The sequence below is a fragment of the Acomys minous genome (genome assembly GCF_964271855.1).
Source record: "Acomys minous genome assembly, chromosome: 15".
Taxonomy (NCBI): Eukaryota; Metazoa; Chordata; class Mammalia; order Rodentia; family Muridae; genus Acomys; species Acomys minous.
Window position 1 is genome coordinate 36401405 of NC_140497.1, and position 24578 is coordinate 36425982.

A 24578-nucleotide genomic window follows, 5' to 3' on the forward strand; every position below is an offset into this window, starting at 1 on the left:
AGGTATACGCCACCATATCTGGTTTTGCATAGTGTAGGAGGTCAAACCCTGGGCTTCATGCCCACCGGGCAAGCACTCTACTTGCTACATCCCTAACTCAAGAGCACTGGATGATGGAAGCTTGAGAGGGAGACAAACACAAATCAAGGGCTTGGCAGTATGACAAGCACTTGTTGCTAGAAGGCGCATGCCATCACAACCCGGAAGAGAGAGGGACGGTTTCCTGCCTTCTCACCAAGCATACTGAGCCTTGAGAAAATACGGACATTTTCTAAGTTTAACCAGCTGGTCTTGCTGGGGAAGAGTGGAACTTGTATGTAGACCTAGCATGGTCCAGCTCAGAGCCAGTGTGCCTTCCCGTCCTGCCAGACCGGCCACAGGAAGATGCTACACCGCAGTATCTTCTAGTCACATCCACTCTAAGCATCCTCAGCAGGACAGCGTTGCCCACCATGGGGCTAAACAGAGATATGTAGCATTGAAATTTCAGGGGGACATAGGAGTCTCTTTTGGGGGAAAATGACTAAAAGTCTTCCTTTTGGTAGCGAGAGTAACTTTTTTTTTTTTTTAAGGATAAGCATTGTTGGGCAAAGGGGGAAAAAAATTCTGACTTACTGAGAGAGTGGTGGCTGTCCAGTGAATTGGCCAACCCACTGTTGGTGTGGGTCTAATAAAAGGGGGCCGAGCTGGGTCCCCGGCATCACCTGTTTTTTCTGAACGTGGATGTCCAGAGAAGGCACAGACCACACCTAATAAGTAGAACACATTGCTTGGGCTCCTCTCGTCCTTCTATTCTCTAACTCTTCAGGATTCTCTGGTGGGCTTGTCACACACACAACACAACACACACACACACACACACACACAGGAATGGCGAGAGCCTTTGACAGCGGCTCCTTCCCTCCAGCCTACATGAAGGGGACACCATCTAGGACAAAGACTGAAAGCTTCTCCCTCTCTCCAGGTCAAGGCGCCTATAGGATTAGGTCGTGTGTAGAATGTTCCATGGTGCCATCGGCACCAGGGTAGGGCCGTGTGACATCCTTTCAGAATACAAAATGAATTCTTCCCCTAATATGGCATTTGAGGCTTTACACGTCTGGACTCAGGAATCCCATCCCATGACTCCTACAGGGGACAGAGATAGTGGCTGCAACCATTGAGTTCTGTTTTGTTATTTCCTCATCCTTGATGGACACAGACAAGGCAGAAATCTTTGAGAATCACAGTCTTGCTTAGCTATCATTTAAACATCGCATCAGCTAGAGTCCTAGGAACTATTAAATAAAAACAAACAAACAAAACCCAAACAACCCTGAATCCTAAGGAAAGGAGGTTCTGAGGCGTCCCTGTGTCGTATTTTCATAAACTCGTGACTTCATCCTGAAGGAGAAAAGGGATTGTTAAGCTTGCAGATACAGGGTAGTGGAAGAATGCTGTTAATCACAGGAAGGAAACTGTACATCTGGGTCACTCCACCAACACACTTGGAAGAAAAAAATGGCTTCCGTGACCATAAATAATTGGATTTCTTACAGGGGGCACACAATGCTTCAGATAACTCCTTTCCTCTTTATCTGGGGTTTTGATACCTGGTAGGAAGGAGTGGGGGAGAAATGCTTCACAGGGGATGAAGGTAGATAAAAGAGAAAGATCTGACAACTGCCATTATTCCCGGCCTGGATCGTTTACCTCAGTTAGGACTCACTAGCATGCCGGGTCATCCCCGGGGTCGAGGGCAAGAGGAGAAGTTTACATAGCCGTGAGGGTAGCTTGCTGGCTGGGGGGCGTACATCAAAGGGGCAACAGCAAACCTGAGAAGGGGTTTTGTTCAGGAACAGAGATCAAGATGACAGTGACTTCCTTGCAAATGTCCCGCTACGCTGGCAGGAATGTTTCACATCCCAACATCAATTCCTTCCTGGCTTTTTAGGAAAGAACGACATAATTTAGAGATGAAACCGTCTCTTTGGAAGGAAGCTCTTCTTTATAGCCTGATGCTTCTCTCATGCCTCCCACAGACCAACTCTAAATTCTCCAGAGAGATCTCTTCTCTCACTATAGTCAAATATACATAGCATTAAAAAAACCACCACTCTCATGATATTTAACTATACTGTTTGATGGCATTAAGTATGTTTACTTAGAAGTCAGGCTTGGTGATACAGGGCTATAATCTGACCAGTTAAGACAGGAGGATTGCTATGAGTTTAAGGCTAGCCTAGGCAACATAGTACAAACAATCAAACAAAGAGAATAAACACACTTAGCTCCAACATCCGTTTCCAGAATTTCCCCACCAGAAGTGTTAGCGCCTAATTCCCTCCCCACATCCCTCCATCCCTGGGAGCCACTGTTCCACTTATATCCCATAGTAGGGGGGAGTTAAATATTTCCAGTGTCTTAGGGGAATGAAATCATGTGTTTGTGTTTTTGTGTGTCTGGCTTAGTTCAGTTGCCATCATGTCTTAAATGTTCATTCACGTTGCAGTATGTATCAGGATTTTTTTCCTATTCATTTATGTTATTTTATTATGTTAAAATATATATACCAGCTGGATGTGGGGGTGTATACCTTTAATCCCAGCCCTCGGGAGGCAGAGGCAGGCAGATCGCTGTGAGTTCGAGGCCAGCCTGGTCTACAAAGCTAGGCTGGGACAGCCAAGGCTACATAGAGAAACCCTGTATTGAAAAAACAAAACAAAACAAAACAAAACAAAATATATATATATATATATATATATACCATCTTAACCATTTTAAGTGATATTATATATAACTGTTATGTACTATTATATAACAGTATATAGTACATATTATTACATACAATTATAACCATCACCACCATCCATTTCTATCTGGTAGAACTGAAAGTCTCTGGGCCTTGAGCACTTCCTCGTTCTTCCTTCCCTCAGCCCCTACCAACAAATAGTCTACTCCCCGTCTTCATGCCTGGGTTCCAAGTGCTTCCTGTGAGTTCAGTCGCACAGTACTTGTATGACTATGGCTAGCTTCTATCACTTAGCATATTTTTTCAAGGATTCATCCATAATATAGCAAATGCCAGATTTCCATCCCTTTTTATAAATACTTACTTTCACTTGTAAAGCGACGTGTGCGTGTTTGTGCCTGTGTACGGGTATGTGCACATGAGTATGGTTGCCCAGGGAGGCCGGAGGCATGAGATCCCTCGGAACTGGAGTCACAGGCATTGGTGAGCTGTCTGATGTGGGTGCTGGGATCCACAGTTGATCTATTGGAAATGCAGCAAGTGTTTTAACCACTAAGTCATCTTTCCAGCCAAGAATTCCACCCCTTTGAAAGACTGCTTCCTTTTCTAACATATTCTGTTTTGCTTTTCCATTCCTCAGCGGACACTGGGGCTGCTCTTAACCTTTAGCTGTTGTCACTAATTCTGTCATAGACAGATGAACAGACACCTCTTTAAGGGTCCAATTTCAACCTTTCAACCCCTAGAAGGGGAATTGTTGGATCAGACATTAATGTCCTTGATTCTTTTTTGATAACTCCTTTTTATTTTCTCATGTGCATTAGCGTTTTGCTTGCAGGTATATCTGTGTGAGAATGTTGGATCCCCTGAAACTGAAATTACAGAGAGCTGTGAGCTGCCATGTGGGTGCTGGGAATTAAGCTTGAGTCTTCTGGAAGAGCAGCCAGTGCTCTTAACTGCTGGGCCATCTCTCCAGCCCCAGTAATGTGCTTTTTAATTTTCTGAAGAACTTCCATGGTTTTCATAATGGACACACCGTTTCACATTCCAAAGCAATGGCATAACAACACACCTGTTTGTTATTTCTTTACGTTATTTATTGGTTTGTTGATTTTATGTCCTAGTTTGCTTATCTGTGGCTGTGATAAAACACTATGACCAAAAACAACTTGGAGAGAAAAGTGTTTATTTGGCTTGCAGATCATAGTCTGTTATTGAGGGGGAGCCTCAGCAGGCACTCAACACAGGGACCTAGTGGTAGAAACTGAAGCAGAGATCATAAAGGAATGATGCTCATTGGCTTGCCCCCTTTGGCTAGCCGAGGTGCCTCCCTTACACAACCCAGGATCACCTGTCTCCGGATGGCACCATCCCCAGTGAATAGAAACCCCCTGCATAGGGTAGAAATCAAGAAAATGCCCTTTTGACATGCCCACAAGCCAATCCGATATATTCCGTTCCTCAATTGAAGGTCTCTTTCCCTAGATGTGTCAAGTTGGCAGTTGAAGCTAGCTGTGACAACTTTTTTTTTTTTAATGGCAGCAGTGATTAAACTCAGGGCTCAAGCATGCTAGCCAAACCTGTTACCACTGTTCCATATTCCCACCTTTTCCTTTGATGTGACTTTTGAGATATGATCTAACTAAGTTGCCCAGGCAGGCCTTAGGATGCTAGAATCAGTACCGCCTTGTAAGTTCTCATTGCTGATGTCAGTGGAAAGTGCCCGCTGTAATGCTTTACTCATGACCTACCATTTCTATAGGCCGAGGGTAGAAAACTGATGAGCTGCGCAGTCTTTCACACACACAGCTCAAATGCACAGCAGTTCCTGCGATGTATCGAGGTCCGCGCACTGATGATACTGTGTATGTTGTGATGGCTATTGTTGGTTGTCAACAAGGCAGGACATGGGGGTGGGGGTGGGGAGTCCTGTCAGAGACAAGCCTTTGGGCCTGTGTGTGAGGGTGTTTTTTAATTGGGTCACTGAAGTTGGAAGACCCACCTTAATGTGGACAGTAATATTCATTGGTTATAGTATGTTTTTAAAGATTTATTTATTATTATTATTAAGTATACAGTTTTTAATTTTTTGCCTGAATGTAAACCTGCATGCCAGAAGAGGGGGCCAGATCTCATTATAGATGATTGTGAGCCACTTTGCGGTTGCTGGGAATTGAACTCAGGACCTTTGGAAGAGCAGGCAGTGCTCTTAACCTCTGAGCCATCTCTCCAGCCCAATGGAGAACATGAGCTGAGTACCAGCACCCGTCTCTCTCTCCTGCCTAGCTGTGAATGTGATGTAGCCAGCTGCCTCACATGCCCGCCCCCACGGCTTCCAGACCAGCATGGATTTCCTCCGGAGACAAAAGAAACCGTTCTTGGCTCGACTTGTCGTTGTCAGCAATTTTGTTGCAACAATGCAAATAGTAACTAATACCCATGTCAAACCTCCTCATAGTCATGTGTAATGACAGTTAAGCAGGTGGTAAACAGACAGTAAATACAAATCGAGTCGGATCTGTATGTTATGGGCATGTTCTAGAGAATTTCTTAGCTATCTGACGGGTCTGCCATTGCGCATCTGGGTCAAATGGCTACCTGAGCATTTTCTAAGATGTTCTTTCTGAGAGAAAATCCCATCTACCTTCTGAGAGGAGAAGAGCACCAGTTCCCTAATGTACCCCATGAATGGTTTTTGTTGTCATTTGCTGAGAATAACGGAGGAAGGGCACTGTTTCAGTGTGGAGAGGAAATGTTGATCTGAGAGAATTGCTTCTGCTACCTCCCCCCCCAATTTGTTTTATATATCCCTTATTTATCGCATTACACTCTTCATTCATGTTTGGCTGATACTTTTGAAACGAAGCACTTAAATTCATTTCTTATTTCCTTCTGCATAGAATCTCTCGTTTTCTTTGTGGGTAGTGCGGGAGATTTCATTTCATATCCTGTAGTTATAATGCTCTAATTTGCATTTACGTTAAGTCGGCTTCACCTCACTAGCATACAAAAGAAACAGTTTGGTTAGCAACTGTTGCCACTCTTTCCAGCTGTGATGCCACAAAATGGCAGCTTTCTAGACTGTGCCCTCCCAAACAGAGTAATAACTCATGGAAATGCACGAGTCTCCTACATTATGAAGAACACAAAATGTGGACTTAGATCATAAGGCTATAATTATATTACATTCTGTAGTTCTCCGTGGATGTTCAGTTACTGAGCCCTGTATTTCTTCATGTGGCTTTGGAACCTCTCTGTTTTCTCTCCTAGCCCTATTTATAGGCTACAGCTAGTGCTGATGCAGGCACTCATTTTAAAAATATAATATTCAGGGGCTGGAAAGATGGCTCAGAGGTTAAGAGCACTGGCTGCTCTTCCAGAGGTCCTGAGTTCAATTCCCCAGCAACCACATGTTGACTCATAACCCTCTTCTGACCAGCAGGCTCACATGTGCACAGAATACTGTATAAATAATAAATAAATGTTTTAAAAAATATATAATATTCAGGCCAGGCATGGTGGTACACGCCTTTAATCCTAGCACTTGGGAGGCAGAAGCAGGTGGATCTCTGTGAATTCAAGGCCATCCTGGTTTTCAAAGTGAGTCCAGGCCAGCCAGGGATACAGGGATAAATAAAAAGCCAAACCAAACCAAACCAAAATTATATTTTTGTTCATTCCTGAGAAAGGACACTATTACCTTTTGCTTTTCCTCCATGTATTCGCTTTGTGCCTGTCTGTGTGTCTGTCTGGCATGTGTATGAGCACTCACGCCATGCTGTGTGAGTGGGGCTCAGATGAAAACTTGCAAGAATCAGTACTCTATTTCCACCAAGTGGTCTCTGGGGAACCAATTCAGGCTCTTAGGCTTGGTGGCATGTGTCTTTACCTGCCGAACCAACTTGCTGGCTCTCGTTGGGATTTTGATTTCTAAAAACAAAGGAACAAACAAATGTAAAGACAAACAAACAGACAAAACCCAACAACACAAAAACCCTTATTTTATTATTTATATTTATTTTTAATTTTCTTTATCTTGAGAATTCCCTATGTGTATACAACGAAATGTGATCATCTGTACTCCACATGTCCCACCTCTAACTGTCCCTATGTCCTCCTTTGCTCCTTAACTTTATGTTTCTTGTTTTTGTTTTAATATTGATAGCCCACTAAGTCCAGTTACTGCCAACCACGTAGTGCATGGGTGGGTATGGGGCCATTACAGGAGCTGCCCTGGCGCCAGTGGCCACATCCTCAAAAAAGAATAGTTCTCACTCCCCGACAACTACCCATGGCCAACATGTCCTCAGTGAGGGGTGGGGTCTGGAGATCATCTTCCGTCTATGCTAGGATTTTGGTCATCTTGCTCTTGTGACGGTCTTGTGCAGGCAACTCAGCGGCTGGGACTTTATAACCAAGATAGCCATATCACGTATAGAAGACAGTATTTGGTGGTGATTCCTACCCTGTGGGTCTTGACTTCTTTGTCTCCTCTTCCCACACATTCCTTGAGCCTTGGGAGCAGTGGGGTGGACACAGATGTCCTGCTCAGGGACTAGCACTGGTCCTTGGCCTCTCAGTCTCAGTACTTTGACCAACTGTGCAACTATCTGCGTGTCAACTGCTGCCTACTGGGAAAAGGCGCTTCCCCGGCCAAGGTCTATGGTCATCAACACGAATAGTTAAAAGGCGATTTGGCAGTGTGACCACTTAGGAAATAAAAATAGCACGTTCTACCCTAAGGGCCTAGGAGTTCCTCAGCCATGGGCTTGAAGGCTTGATGCCCAGGATGCCAGTGGTATCGAGTATGAAATTCCCTCTTGTGGAAAATAGCTACCCCATAACAGTTATGCCATTACTGCATTGGTAGGCGCATCTTGCCTGATGGGAGTGTGCTGCAGCGTGCAGGTTCCATCACAGAGGAAAAACACTGGATGTCTTTTCTCCCCTAGCAGCCTACCACAGCATCTTCTAGCTCCATGAAAACTAGTCAGCATAGAGGAGGTTTCCCAGTCAGTTCGAGATTGGTTTTTCTTTCTTTTTTTTAATTAATTAATTAATTAATTAATTTATTCTTGTTACATCTCAATGGTTATCCCATCCCTTGTATCCTCCCATTCTTCCCTCCCTCCCATTTTCCCCTTATTCCCCACCCCTATGACTGTTCCTGAGGGGGACTTCCTCCCCCTGTATATGCTCATAGGGTATCAAGTCTCTTCTTGGTAGAGATTGGTTTTTCTAAATCCTGCAATGAAACTGTGTGTGTCTTCAGCAACGAGTCCTACTTTTTTTTTTTTTTTTTGCTTTTTTGAGACAGGCTTTTTCTATATAGCCTTGGCCATCCTAGACTCACTTTGTAGACCAGGCTGACCTTGAACTCACAGTAATCCTCCTACTTCTGCCTCCCAAGTGCTGGGATTAAAGGCGTGTGCCACCACACCTGGCCAGGTGAGTCTTTTAAAAAAATTATTTAACTTTATGTACATGTGTGTGTGCCTGAGAATATATGTAAGTACACATATGTCCAGGAGCCCATGAATGTCAGAGGAGGGCATCAGATCCCTGGGAACTGGAGTTACAGGCATTTGTGAACAGCTATGTGGGTGTGAGAAATTGAATGCAGGCCCTCTGGAAGAGCAGTAATTGCTCTTAAATGTGGATCCATCTCTCCACCCCATGTAATTTTTTTTTTTTAGATAGGGTTTCTCTGTGTAGCCTTGACTGTCCTGGACTCGTTTTGTAGACCAGGCTGGCCTCCAACTCACAGAAATTCTCCTGCCTCTGCCTCCTGAGTGCTGGGATTAAAGGCGTGTGCCACTATGCCGGGCTCCATGTGATTTTTAAAATCATAGTCTCACCTTTATCCAGATTTTGCTTTTTAAAAAGTATTTGTACTTCGTGGGTTTTAACGTGACAGGTGCTTACTACGTAGCTGGGTTTGGAACTTGCTATGTAGAACAGGTTGGCCTCAAATTCAGAGATCTGCCTGCCTCTGCTCCGCCTAGTCTAAATGCGTGCGCCACCATGCCCAGCAGGAATTTCATTTTGTTGTTTTTGTTTTTATTTTGGCCCAACTCTGTGACAACAATTGGCCTATGGTGTGCCTTTACCTGGGCTTGCATGGCCGCTTTGTATATTTCCCATAAACTCGATTGCTTTTGTGAATGTACCAATGTGTTTAATATCAGGACTCTGAAAGAGGAAAAGAGAGCAGTGATGGAGGCCGGGAGCTAAGGTGATGGCTCCTTCTAGCCCCTGGAAGTCACCTCAGCCGGAACTGGAGGGGCTCGCAGCAACACAGGACAGAACAGCTATGTGGCCATAGCTATGACCGCATTGTTCTGTTAGCACTTTCAGGATCATGATGAACAACCAGCAGTGTGACAGCATAGACAGCATACTTGGGGAACTGGGTCTTGTGCGTCCCTTGGTTTCCATGCGCTGAGCAACTGCCTGCCTTGGGTCTGGAGGTGAGAGACAGGAGGGCTGGCTGCTACCTACTAAGAGGTCAGAGACACTGGGCTGCCTTGGTTACAGCTAACCACCACTTAAACCTTCTCCAGAAGCTGCAGGCCTACAACAGACTCTCGGCTTTCAAGGTGGTGACATTAGCAACTGCAGCCGTGCGGTTGCTGTCTAGGAGGGAGACACATTTCTAAAGACACTCTCCTTTTGCCATCTTTTCTGTCACTGCTTTTAAAAAGGGGAGAACACTACAGCTCAGTGTGCGTGTGTACCCAGTTCGGTGCGTGCGTGTGTGTGTGTGTGTGTGTGTGTGTGTGTGTGTGTGTGTGTGTGTATCCAGTTCACTCATTGATGAACACACCATTATTACCTTTTGGCAATTGTGAATAACATTGCTGTGCACAGTTGAATATAAATATCTGTAGAAACCCCAGATGTCAGTTCTTTGGGGCTCATGTTCACTATTATAAAAGTTCCCAGTTAATTAAGGAGAGATTTCCATGGGAGAAGTGCAATTGTTGGATCCTATGTTAATTTCATGTCTCATTTTATTTTATTTTATTTTGTTCTGGTTTTTTGAGATAGGGTTTCTCTGTGTAGCCTTGGCTGTCCTGGACTTGCTTTGTAGACCAGGCTGGCCTCAAAGTCACAGCGGTCCACCTGCCTCTGCCTCATGTCTCATTTTATAGGCACTATTACAGTGTTCTCTATATGTGTGTATATGTTTGTGTGTGTGTGTGTGTGAAAGCACATGCACACATGTGCATGCACACGCACATTGCACACAAGCGTGTGTATTTCTTCCTTCTTTTGTCATTCAGTTTTCAGAGATAGGATCTCTCTATGTAGCCCAGGTTGGCCTAAGAACTCGCAATGTGGTTCAGCTGGCTACATGGCTTATGGCAATTCTCCTGTCTCAGCCTCCTTAGCAGTGGGATTGTAGGTGTGTGCTGCTTCCTTATTGGGTGTCACATGACATTTCCCCCTTTGGCTGTAGGAAGTGAGAGCTCTCTTTACCCCCTGAAAACATTTCTGCAAGGTAAATTGTTCTATTGACGGATATTGTAAAATTGACTATACTGTCTCCCGTGGTGCTGACTGTCAGTTCTTAACTCTAGACAACAGGCATCTACGTCATCAGCAGGTGAGATGTCCCCCAGTGGTGGTTGTTTCCTGTGACACACTGTTTCAGGAGGAAATGTGTGTAGCCGTCAATGCTAAAGCAAAGACAGGCAGAGGGTTGATGCCACTAGCCCGAGTAGCCACTAAACAGTAAATGGTCTAGATTTGTATACACAGAACACATTCCATTCGGAGCAGGGAGTCCAAGACAGCTGTAGTGACTCGGTTCTCACCCTGCTCTTGTCCACTGAATGACCTTGAGGACCCTTTAGCCCTCCAAGAGCCAGAGCTCCCTAAGGACAATTGAGTTAAATCTTTTCTAGGTTACCTTTGAGCTTTACGGTTCCGTGACTTAACAGCTACTTTAAGGCCATGTAGTGGTCACACATCCATGACTCCTAATTCTGGCTCCAATCACTCTCAAGAAGTCTGTAATGATTCCTTACTTTTTTTTTTTTTTTTTGCCTCCAGTCACTCGAAACTTCTCGGTTAATGATAGATTTTTCTGTTATAACAACCCTAGCTTTCTACAGCTCTGCCTGCCTGCCTGCCCAGAAGACTGATTTTTTTTTTCTTGTGGTATTACTTACCTAACCATTATGGAGTCTAAAAAGCATTGACAGAAAGAGGATACTGGGGAACTCCTACAGGTGGCGAGCACTCCGAGAGCTTTTTACCATAGCCTCTAGGTAGATACCAGTTTTCCTGCTGTTAAAATTAAATTAAGGGTGGAAAATAAGATTTCTGTGCACATGCATTTCATTTGCATAGAGTCACAGGTTACTGTCCGTTCAAAAGCTACTGTGACATAAATATGATTTTCCAAGTTGTTATGAAGAAGTAATTTGAATATTGGGCCTGGAGTTCCAAGTTCAAACTAGTTGCTTATTATAATTCATGTTATAATAGCGCTTGAAGGTTGGCCGGAGTGTCTGAGGGCCATTGGGAAAACCTGCTGACGGGAGCTGTTGATTTGCAAAGAGAGAGAGAGAAAAAAAATAGCTCTAAGGCTAAAGTGCACTTTCTAATTAGTTATTATCATGGCCAGGCTTGTAGTGGAAAGGGCTGATCCCGCAGAGCCTTGACTGTGACATCCGGGTCTCTGGTTCTGTCATGGGTTCTTTTGCTCAAGTCGTCGGCACATATTTGTGTTCTATATCAAATGTTGCTTGCTTTGGTGTGGTGAGCGGGTTGACATCTAAGCAGCTTCCGCTCTCTGCAGTGATTAAGAAAACCAGCATAGGCTGGGCATGGTGGTGCATGACTTTAATCCCAGCACTTGGGGAGGCAGAGGCAGGTGGATCTCTGTGAGTTTGAGGCCAGCCTGGTCTACAAATGGAGTCCAGGACAGCCAAGGCTACACAGAGAAACCCTGTCTTGAAAAACAAAAACGAAAACAAAAAGAAAGAAAAAAAACTAGCAAATTTATGTGTACCCAGCTTTAAAGAAGCAGTAATATGACTAAATAATAAAAGAGAGCTAGGTAAACTTTAATTGTATCACATTAAAACATGACACAGTTTATACAACAGATATGGCCCAGCAAGAGATGGCTCAGCAGGTAAAGGCACTTACTCCCAAATCTGATGACCTGAGTTCGAGTCCCCAACACCCACATGGTGAAGGAGAGCTGAGTCCGTCGAGTTGTCCTCCGGCCTCCAAGTGCATGCTGTAGGAAATATAACTAATTTAACAACCAGTTGTGTATGACCTAAAGGCAAACGTCTCAATGTAGCCGTTACCCAAATGGCAGACAGAACATAACCGGTGTCTCCTATGGCTCTGGGTGCCAACTGCTGCCCTTTTGAGCAGAGCTTCAGGTTACTACAGTATGCAGAGGTTACTTGTTTCATAGAGATGTTGGCAGGATGGCAGGTTAAGGAGAAAAAGATGGGCTGAGGAGGACGGGGAAAGGGGGGGCGGAAGAGACCGGGAGAGAGAAGGAGGAGGGGAAGGAGGGAAGGAGGGGGAAAGAGAGGAGAGGAAAGATAAGGGAAGCGGGAGGAAAGGAGAGGAGAGAGGCAAAGGTGGGGGGGGGCGGGAGATGGGGAGAGTGAGTGAATGAGGGGTCAAGTTAAATCAGAGAACCTGCTGGGAGATTTCCAGCCTGGGGGAACTGGAAGCTGACAGATTTCAGCGAACAGTTTTGAGAGTCAGAAGCATACAGGTTAATAGTGCATGGAACCAGGAGGGGCAGACCTGTAATTCCAGTCACTGGGAACGGTTGAAGCAAGGGGAATCACGCGTTGAGTGTGTCCCCTGCCTACAAAGTGAGTTCAAGACCAGTCTGGGAGATTTAGTGAGACCCTGAAAGTGCTAGGGATGTAGCTCAGTCACAGGGCTCTTGACCAGCTTTCCTAAGGACTTAGGTTGGACCCTCAGCACCATAGACACACAAAAGGAAGGGTTACAAGCTCTCATCTCAAAGTGAGGGGATGGCACTCCTTTTTAAAAAAATAATGTACATTTTGAGAATTTCATACATAAGCATTATATTTGCATAATTTCTGTCCTCCCCAATTCCTCCTATGCCCCCTCCCTTTCCCTCCCTGTCTCTGTCTCTGTCTTTGTGTGTGTGTGTGTGTGTGTGTGTGTGTGTGTGTGTGTGTATAACCTGCTGAGTCGATTGCTGTTGTTCATATGTATATGTGTTCATACTTAGCCAAATTTAGTAAACTCCATTAAGTCTCCAGTTCTAGAAAACGACAGGTACAAAGACTCACAAGCTGAGATGGTCCTGGCTGGGCATCTAGTATTTAAGATTGAAGAACCGTGAGCAACTTCAGCTTAAAAATGCTGCATGTAGCCGAAGAGACGGCTCATTGACTAAAAGTACTTGCTATGCTTACAGAGCACCTGGGTTCAGTTCCCAGCATGCACACGGTGGCTCACTCCAGCTTAAGAGGCTACAACGTCCTCTTCTGTCCTCTGTGAGCACCAGGTGTGCATGTAGTGTAAACAAAAGTGCTCATATACATAAAATAAAATAAATCAATATTTAAAAATTCTTCAGGCTTAGTATGTCTTATTTGGGTCTGCAAGAGCTGTTGTTTATTTATCTTTATGGTTTTATCTTTTCAAGATTAACCACTCATTTAATTATGGTTTTTTTTTTTTTTTGGTAGAATTGGCTGCTAACACATTGTAATTTGTGCATTTTTTTGTTTTTTTTTTAATTAATTTATTCGTATTACATCTCAATTGTTAGCTCTTCCCCTGTTTCCTCCCATTCTTCCCTCCCTCCCACTTCCCCCCTTCTCCCCTCCCCTATGTCTGTGATTGAGGGAGACCTCCTTCCCCTCTATATGCTCTTAGGATATCGAGTCTCTTCTTGGTAACTTGCTGTCCCTCCTCTGAGTGCCGCCAGGCCTCCCCCTCCCAGATCTATTCAATGGAAAAATGACAGCATCTTCAACAAATGGTGCTGGTCTAACTGGATGTCTACATGTAGAAAAATGCAATTAGACTCTTATTTGTCACCATGCACAAAACTCAAGTCCAAGTGGATTAAAGACCTCAACTTAAAACCAGAGACATTAATTCAGTTAGAGGAAAAAGTGGGGAAGAGCCTGGGGCACATAGGCACAGGAAACAACTTCCTGAACAGTACACCAACAGCCCAGGCCTTAATGTCAACAATTAATAAATGGGACCTCATGAGGCTGAAGAAAAGCTTCTGTAAGGCAGGAGACACTGTCAGTAGAATTTGTGCATTTTTTTTATGGACCTGTCTCCCTCCACATGCTAGATGCAGACTTTCAAAAGGACAATTTTAACGCTGATAAACCTTATAGAATTATCTCTTGCCAGATGTGGGGGCACACAGCTGACATCTTAGTAGTCAGCACCTAAGGCAGGTGAACCAGTATGGTTGAAGCCAATCTGGATTGTACAGCAGGATCCTATCTAAAATACACACATACATACAAACAAACATACATACATAGTCTGTTATGCAAATTTTCTTTTATGTTCTTAAAGTAAAAACCAATCAAACATTAAGATGCATGACTTCACCAATTCACTTATTGTGGAAATTAGATTGCACCTGGTGTTTAGCCAGAATATATGTAAACTATGGCTGGGGGATGTAACGTAACTTATCTTTATTGCACTTATATATCTTAGTTAGAGGGGAAAAAAAAAAACCCTGGATTTATTGAAGGGTTACACAGAAGAAAATAGTATTCAGTTATTCCTTGCCAGGCTTCTTCATTCACAGCTTTTCTGAAGGAAATTGTCAATTCAAAATTTCCCTTATCGGTCTCAGAGGCTAGTAACTTATTGGATACAGAAAATGTCTTGTTTTCAACTTATATGCGTGTGAAAAATCACCCCTTAAAAAGCCTCAAGTGTGATATAACGCACAGCTTATGCAATAGCTACCGGTAGATAGACGTGTATTTATAGAGAGGCGCGGGCATATATTCTTACATTCTCCACACATCTCCAGGAATCTTTCTTCCATGGCACAGACCCAGGACGTTTTGTTTAGGCTAAAGGAAAGATGACTATCTGGCCTTCAGTGACATACCTCACTATTTATGAGTTCAGTTCAAAACTTAGTCTAAAAAGCAAGACGCGCCGCCTCATTTGAGCATTAGGAAAGACTCCAAGGCACTGAATATTTATGACTTGGTGGGTATTCGGGAGCTGGATTTGTAGATTATTGCCCGAAATGGGTAAACTGAGAATTCGGGCTTAGGTTTTCCTTCATAACTTTGACATTGTTGGTGTTCTGTGTAGCTGATGGAACTCTACTGTCTACGATAATGAAATATCATGATTCAAGGTTACTGTGTGTTCAGGGAGCACAGGAAAGACAGGCGAGGGGGATCCGACGCTGTGTTTGCGATTTGCAACCACGAAGCTCTGCTGAGAAACTACAGGATCAGGGGTTCATTTATGTAAAACCGTGCATCGGTGGGAGCTAATCCCTCACTAATGTCACCTTATTTCACAGAATATTAATACCAGGGAAAAAGCGGTTGCATGTGGCTTTATGTCTGATTCCGACTAGATAAGCTTTTTTCCCCCCCTGTAAACAAATAACAAGGATTTCAAGGTGGTAATGTAATTTCAGCAATCCTGGAGACTTCCTAGGCATGAGAATACATATTCAAAAGCACCCACCGTTCTGCTGGTACCTTGAAAAAATACTCCTCCATGAGAATACCTGATTATATATATATAAAAAAATACTTCTGGAGACTTGCTAAATGCTAGTGGGGATGCTGTGTTTGGTCTTTTTTTTTTTTTCCTATGAAAGAAAAAGTACCTACCATTAGTGTTTCTTGATGGTGGAAGTGACTGTTCTGGAACCTTTGGAGTTGGTTCAGGAGCCTTCTACCCACAGACAAATCTACACATGGCTACACAGAAGTGAATGCCACGAGCAGTGACAGTGATCTGGAGAGCAGGCTGCTTACAGTGTGCATTTCCTCTGTCTGAAGTGCCTGGAAATTCCGATCCTTTGATTTTGGAATCTCACACAAACAAACAATCTCACCGGAACAATTGAAGGTGAACCAAATCGAGACACAGAGTTAGTTGACGTTTTGTAAGTACTTTGTACAGACAGCCTGGAGGTATTATTTGATGTATATGTATATATAAAATAATTTTTGTAAATGAAAAAAAAGTTCGTATATGCTGAGCCATCAGAAAGGGAAGATGTCCTAGCACCTGTGAGACAGTCGGGGGGCGGGGGGGGGGGGGGGGGGGCGGGGCAGAGTCCCATCATCATTAATATTATCAGTGTGTGTGTGCGTGTTTTATGTATCTAGGTGTTTGCAAGGTGTATGTGTGTTACATATATGTGTCTGTGGCAGCCAGAGGTTGGCATTGAAGCCTTCTCCTTCACCTACCACTCTCCTGCCTATGATTTGAGACAGAGTCTCTCACTGGACCTACAACTCAATTTTCTAGGTGAGTCAGGGATCCACCTGTTTCTGCCCCACCTCTCCGCTAGCTCTGTGGTTTCAGATGCGTGCTATGGCACGTGACTTCCGTGGCACGTGGATGCTGGGGACTTGAACTCGGGTCCTCACGTTTACACGACTACTTTCGTGACTGAGCTATTTCCTTGGGCTCCATGTTTTAGGCACCTTAAAGTCACAGGACTCATGGGGCATTTCCTAGATATGTACACATCTCTCTGTCACCTGTCTTGGTCTATTTTCTCCTTGCTGTGATGAAAGACCTTGGCAAAAAGCCAACCCCAGGGCAAATACTTTCTGAGGGAGTTGCTTTTGTGAATGAGGGGGCCGCTGAGTGGAGGATTTTCCTCCTAAACGCATGTGGATCTTGAGAAGGGAAGCCTCCAGTGGTGGAGGGTTGTGCTCCGGACATCTTTCCTACCATCCCCCTGTAGCAGAGCATTGAAGTTGGTGGTATTCACAGCTGCATTCTCAGCACCAACCTGAACGTTCTCCTAGCTTGAGATTTTTCTGAGCCAAACAAATGAATCCATTATGTCTAAATTCATGTTCACTAAGGTTCTTAGGACACCGCCAGTATGAAGGACTTGGCCAAAGTACCACAAGAGTGGTCCCAAGCCTAGTCTGTGCTCACCTCCGAAGTCCGATGACCTCAGCCTCCCATTGTCCACACTGCTTTTTAATACTCTTGTCCTCTTCAGCTCCCATAAGATTGGCCTACAAAGCTCTGCTTCCCGAATGCTGGTGCTTTTCTCAACCCTGATTTCCAAATTCCATTCCCGTTCCAGCCACAGAACAGTGTCAACGGCTTAAGAACCATGGAGGTTCATGGCAGCAATGGCCACACTTCCTGGTTCTGAAGAAGCCTTCGCAAGGTTTAAGTAACTCCATTTTGAAGTAAGCAGGGAAATGAACAGGCCAGAAGTTTCTAAAATTCCACTGTTACAAAATGCCATAGCCGCCCCGCCCCCACCAGGAAAAAAACACAAATGTTAACGATCTCGGCCACCTATCAAGGCGGGAAGTCCCAAGTCCAAAGTATACTGTGGTACTCGCCTGTTCTGAATTTACCAATCAGTTTAAAGGTCTACTTTCTTCTGCCAATCCTGAAGTATGTGACTGCTGTTGCTTAAGCTACCAGGTTATGAACGTATAAAAACCCGCCAAATTTGCTGTTGGGGTCGCCTCTCCTCAGGGCACAGGTTGACGCCAACGTGTTGGATCAAAAAAGCCTCTTGCTTATGCACCTAGCCGGTCTCCGTCTCTCATTTGGGGCCTCCTGGAAAGCGAGATTCCGTCCCGGAGTCTTACTGCTCTACTTTCTGTCTTCGTTTCTTTTCCTGTTGCTATGAGTTAAAAAAAAGAATAACAGCTCAAGGAAGATAGGTTTGCTTCGCTCGTAGTTCAAAGTATAGTTCAATCAAGGTGGAGGAATCAAGGCAGCAGGAGCTTGCATCAAACAGTCAGGAGACAGAGAGAGAGCAACATAAGCTCCTCCTCTCCAGTCACTCGGGGGCAACACAAGCTCGTCTCCATTCACGCTGTCCAAGATTTCCTGCCTACGGTTAACACAGCTCTTTCCACATCAATTGACATAATTAACTCAATCGTCTCCAACACAGGTTCTCAACCTGTGGGTCACGACCCCTTTGGAGGGGGTGGGGCATCGAAAAACCCTTTCACAAGGGCCACGTATCAGAGGTCCTGTATATCAGGTATTTGCGTTACAATTCATAACAGTAGCAAATTACAGTTATGAAGTAGCAACAAATGTTCAGTTTATGGTTGTGGGCACCACTGTTGTCTCTGATTCCTTAACAATTTTACTTTATTAGTAATTTATTAAAGGAATGTTCCTCCCTTACAACCCGACTACCCTAAACAGGAGGGAAAGGAGATTAAGGAGATCAAGAATGAAACCTTCTGAGTATCAGTTCTGCGGGGCGAATCCTCTGGCGTTATTCTCAGGAGTCCAGCAGATCATCTGTCTGACAGAAGAAGCCGCCTATGTCTCTCCCTCTGGTTCCTCAATGTCCTCCTCCCTTCCTCCTCATCGATGGTCTCTTTTGCCACACAATTCCCCGGCAGAGTCTCCAGAGCCTGTCTTTTGTCTTGGGCTGAAACGTCCTCCCTCCCTGAGTCTGTCTAAGATCTCAGTGGGGTCTCAGTGGGGTCAAACCACACAAGACTGCTTTCACCGTGGGCCCAGCCTAAGGCAAGGCTCCACACACCACACGCCACAACCTGAGGAACTGCGTTAAAGGGTCCCAGCATTAGGGAAGTTAGGAATCACTTCTCTATAGGTATGTCCAGAGGCACGCCTCTCAGATGATTCTAGATTGTGTCAATTTGATAGTGAGCACTCATGACATCACCCTCACTCAAATGCTGCATGTGGTACAGAAAAGATAGGTTGCAGGCAGTCAAAGGGGTCTGGGAATAACCTTTTCTCTTTGAAGATGTTAAATAAACCTTGACTTCAGCCCCACAAATTTAAACGTCACTTCTTGTGGTTTGAACAGGTGTGGCCCCCATAGACTCATGTGTATGAATGCATAGCCATAAGGAGTGGCACTATTAGGAGGTGTGGCCTTGGTGGAGGAAGTGAGCCACCATGGAGGTGGGCTTTAAGGTCTCCTATGCTCAAGCTATACTCAGTGTGACAGTCTCCTACTGCTGCCTTGGGATCAAGATGTAGAGCTCTCAGCTCCTTCTCCAGCACCATGTCTGCCTGCGTGCTGCCATGCTTCCGGCCATGATGATAATGGACTAAACCTCGGAAACTGTAAGCCAGCCCCAATCTTCCTTTAGAAGAGTTGCCACAGTGACGGTGTCTCCTCACAGCAATAAAACCTGAACTAAGACCTTTCTCCCATGAGGTCAGGCATTTCTCACTGGTATTGTTGAGACAACATTCTGAAATTTGTTTCACCCGGGATTTTTTTCTTTTCTCTTTTCTAAATTGGAGATATTTAGTCTATTCACTTGAATAGACTTTTTTTTTTAAAATAACTTCAGCCTCTTTGTCTTAGTGAGAAGACACTTGCTAGCTGTTGGTCTGTGGGAGGACACAACTCAGGGAATCCTGAGAGGAGCCGTTCCTTGGTGGCTGTATCTAATGCTAGCGAAGATTGGTGCGTGGAGCTTGGCTGAGTGCCCATCAGTCGAGCCTTCTCTCGCCAAATTGCTGCTTCCAATCTTCATGGCTTCCCAGGTGAGCTTCCCCTAGTACTTGGTGACAACACTGGGAGCTGTTGTCAGAGGAAGACTTGTCATCTGGAGTCACACGATGGAGCAGAGAACTAAGGGGAGCAGGGGGGGCCCCTTTCCTGTGACTCCAATGAGGTCCAAGTTTGTTTTCTATCCTTGTCTCAGTTCAGAGCACGTGCTCTGTCCCTGAAGGGACACTTGCTCACACTCTGGGTGGTAGAGTGGCTCCAGCCGTCTTCGAATTCATGGCTTCCTGGGCCAGCATTGTTGCTCTCTTAGCTGGGACGAATGGTTAGGAGAAAACGTTTTACTCACCGTGTCTTGGCTTACCTCTTTGGCGAGAGCTAAGACACTTGTACACCACGTTTCTTCTGTGAGGATGCAATGGTCGTTTCTGACCTTTGAGAGGGTCTCTGCACTGCGTCCTGATTCTTGTGAAGGTCTATTTTTCCCCCATGGAAGATCTTTATAGTCTGTGCACTATTGAGACTGAGCAGAATCTGAGATATGATCTTACATTCATTGTAACACACTGATACGCATGTCCACCTGATACACACACATACACACACACACACACACACACACACACACACACACATACACAGAGAGAGAGAGAGAGAGAGAGAGACAGACAGACAGACAGACAGACAGACAGACAGACAGAGACAGAAAGATTGGAAGACAGAGATTGAGAGAGACACAGAGACTGAGAGAGACAGACAAAGACAGAGAGACATAGAGAGATTGAAAGAGACAGGGGTGCAGAGGTAGGGAGGAGACAGACAGACAGACAGACAGAGAAAATATTCACTAATGGAACCCCGAGCACCAGTTTTAAAGAAACACATACAAGCTATTTAGGAGTAAAAAATGTCAAGATCTATACAATAAATCTTTATGACAGCCCATGGATAAAAGGAATTCATTTAAATTACACAACTTGGTGAAGATTTTTGTATATTCAGGATTACAACCATCAAGACAGTCAGTTTTAAAAAAAAGATATTTGTGTGTACTTGTGTGTTTGCACTGTGCATGGGTGCCAAAACACACAATTGGTGCTCAGAAGACAAATTTTAGGAGCTGGCTCTCTCCTTCCACTGTGTGGAGTCCAGGGACTGAACTCAGGTTGTCAAGTTGCCCAGTGGGCCATCTTTCTGACTCCCAAATCTTAGAGAAATCTTCACTGGCCTCTGCTGTGGCTTGTGTTGTAAATGTCCTCCAAAGGCCCATGTGGTCAAGGCCTTGTTGCCAGCATGACAGTATTGGGTGGTAGTAGAACCTTTCAGGAGTACGGCCTGGAGGAGATCTTTAAATGACCTTAGGCGCCTTGTAAGGTTCTGGGCTCTTCTCTTTCTCTCTTAGGCTTCCTTGCCAAGATATGAAAAGTCTTGCTTTTCAATGTGTTCTTGCCACATAAGCTACCACAGACCCGAAGCCCAGGCCCAGCTCATCTGGACTGCGACCTCCAAAACTACCCTTTAGAATGTGACCTCTTAGAAATGTGTTAGAGTGATTGTGATGTGTTGATTGAGAAATGTCCCTCATAGGCACATGTATGTGCGTGCTCTGTCCAGTTGGTGGTGCTGTTTGGGAGGTTACGGAGTCTCTTTCCCTTAAGTTGCTTTGGTCATGATATTTTATCATAGCAACAGAAAAGTAGCCAATACAACAATGTAAAGCCGACTAATACGCCCACAAAGAAAGCCTTCTACCTCTTACCATCATCTTTCAATCCCGTGCGCGCTCTAATCCTAGACAGCCCCTAATGTACTTTCTGTGTCTCTGGTTTTGAGACTTCATATGAATGCAAACTTCTGTAGCGCTGCAGACTGAGCCCAGAATCTCAGTGCACATCAAAGAAGCACTGTAGCATTGAACCGCATTTCCATCTAGTGCATATCAAGGCTCATTCATGGCATAGCATGCATTCATGTATCATTTCTTCTTATTGACAAGTGGTGTCTCATTCTCGGGTGTACTGCACATTATTTCTCCCACTCATTGGTGGAGCATTTGAAGTGCTTTTACGTTTCTGCTATCATGAATAAGACTGATTGACACTCTCCGTCCAGCTTATGAGTGGGCCGCTTATGAATCCGGTTGCAGTTCATTGGCTGCACAACCCAGGGAGCTGGGTCGTGGCAAATGTCCTCATGAGACAATGGTGTCTGGGATCACTTAGGTTTATAGCCTTCTTTTCTGATAAGCTGGCTAGCAGCAAACTGTAACCGTTCTTGTTTAATCTAGGAATGGCTTCACTTTCACTGTTGCAAGTTTTGATTGATATGGAATTATTACTCAGTGTTTTTTTTTTCTTTCTTTAAGATCTTTGCTTATGGGTTGGCGAGATGGCTCAGAGGTTAAGAGCATTGACTGTTCTTCCAGAGATCTTGAGTTCAATTCCCAGCAAGCACATAGTGGCTCACAACCATCTATAATGTGATCTGGTGCCCTCTTCTGGCCTGCAGTTATAAGTGCAGGCAGAGCATTGTATACATAGTAAACAAACAAATAAATAAATAAATAAATAAATATTTTAAAAAAGTCTTTGCTAATGTCATTCCACTCCTTTGTGGCTCCCATTTTTTTTCCTGATGAAGACTACTTGCAAATCTTACTGGAATATTCTTTTTGTTTTGTTTGTGCAGACCCAAGGGGTCCAATCCCTTTTCTGGCCTCTTCAGGCACCTACACACAGATGGAAACTCATTGCAGGCACTCACACAGACAAAAATAAAAATAAAAATTTTCTTAAAAAGAGTGTTAAATCTGGAGGTTGGAGAAATGACCCAGCATCTCTCCTGGACTCCTGGGTACCACCCACCAATGCACATGTGGTATACATACACAGACACATGCACATTAATAAAAAATAAACTTTAAAAATGTTAAATCCGCATACCTAGAGCTATAAAGCACTGCCAAATGTCTTAGTAACTCTTTACCAATGATCCAACACCCAAATGCAATTGAGAAATTCCTTAGGTTAAGATTTTTATTTTCCTTACTCATTTTTTGAACTCTGGGTTGCCTTTCAAATTTCCAAATTACTGCTAAGCACATACTAGCATTAAAGTACATTAACATTCCTTAGCACAAATGTCACAGTGAATACAAAACCTGTCCTCTTACCTAGAGCATATGGTTTTAACAACAACAGTGATAATTTTTCATGTACCACAGATGAACAGTTTGGCTTGTACTTTTTTTTTTTTAATGAATTCAATCTGTTCTTGGTCTCAAGCTTGTAGTATGATTCTTTCTGTCTGAATGGCTCTCAAAAATGAAATGACAATCTGTAGATGCCTTTCTTCATCAACAAAGGTATGAGTTTTGGAAGACACAGGAACAGATGAAAGTGCTGGGTTCTGGGAGTGAGAATTACATATGGATAGGATCCCAGGACAATGAGCTACACTGGGGGTTTCTACTGAGCAATTAATTAGCTCTTGACTGACTACAAGGGCTTCTCACCACATCCCGAAGGAAACAAGGAGATGTAGGTTTTTAGTGTTTCCAGAAAACAAATATTTTGCATTTCCAGCCTCTTTAAAGTTCATACAGCGTATTGTTTTGCCAAGGAGAATGGTTTCGCACATGTAAGGCCAAGACTCTTTGCACCCGAGTTCTGAGTATGTGTTTACGTCTCTGCATACGCAGTGTGATCCTGCAACCACAGTATAAATAAGGATGAATTAAGAATGCCTATTATCTTGATTAATTTTATTTATAAGAGGTCTAAAAACCCAATTCATTTCATCTAAATTTTTGGAAGATTTTATTTATTTGTTTATTTATTTGTGTGCATGCACTGCGCATTGGTGCATGCTGGTGTGCATGATGGTGCGCACACACACAGACACCAGAAGAGGGCATCAGATGACCTCCTCTACAACTGCCAATTCCTCTGAGGCAGCGGCTGTCTAGGCTGGAAGCCAGAAAACTCCAACCATGCTCCTGTCTCCGCCTACCTGGGAGCTGAGGTTAAAGTCCTTCGATCTGTTTGTTGTATGAGTGCTGGGGTCCAAACGTTGCTCCTCATGATCTCAGAGCAAGCACCCCTAACCACTAAGCCATCTTCCCAGACCCTTGTCTTATCTAACTTTTAATATCATGGAAGCTACATAGTATAAGATTGCTTGACAAAAATACTATAAATAGCATAACCCACCATAAGCACACATTTGTAAATATATCACACATACACACACACACAATAAAAATTACCAGGTGTCCCTTATTTTGGAAGACATCACAGTAAAAGGGAAGCACACATGCAGTCAAAAAAAAAAAATAAGGGTGAGAAATAGGCTTGTTTGTTTTACAAAACAGGCCAAAATATTGATGGCACACTTCTTTTTTTTTTTTTTTTGTGGATGCTCTCAGACCCTTTGGAATGTAGCATTCTGGGATGCCACAGTCATTCTGTTCAGCTCTGTCAGTGAGAATTCTTCCAGTGGCTGAACCAGGCTGCTACCCACCCAAGTGTGAGTGCGAGCAGTCATCTCAGGATGGGAACCAAATTGCCCCCCTCAAGCAAAAACAAGTTCCTAGACTCAGGTGACTCCCTGCGCGAGCTAATGATCAACCCAGCCACCAACACTGTTTGGTTATGCATTCTTTCTCCTTCTCCTACTTCCTCCTGGGACTGTTAATACTGAAGACAGGGTCTCGGACAGTGGTCCCCCTAAGTCCTAATCAGTATGGTCACACTGAATAAATTCATTTCCTATTTCATCAAGACTCATCGTCCTCTCTTCTTGAGGTAGTGGATGGCCCAGTCTGGTGTGTTAGAACCTGAAGGCTCTTAGCCAGACATGGTGGTACACACCTTTTATCCCAGCATTTGGGAGGCAGAGGCAGGTGGATCGCTGTGAGTTCGAGGCCAGCCTGGTTTACAAAGCAAGTCCAGGACAGTCAAGGCTACACAGAGAGACCCTGTCTTGAAAAACCAAAAAAATAAAAAATAAAACCTGAAGAATTTGGTCCATGGCATAGGACTCAGGAAACAGTGCTAGAGATTATACGGCCTTTGGAGGAGACGAAGTGTGTAAAACAGCCCTTAGGCCCTCCATCCCAAACACTCCAGTGTGGTCAGGCGCTGC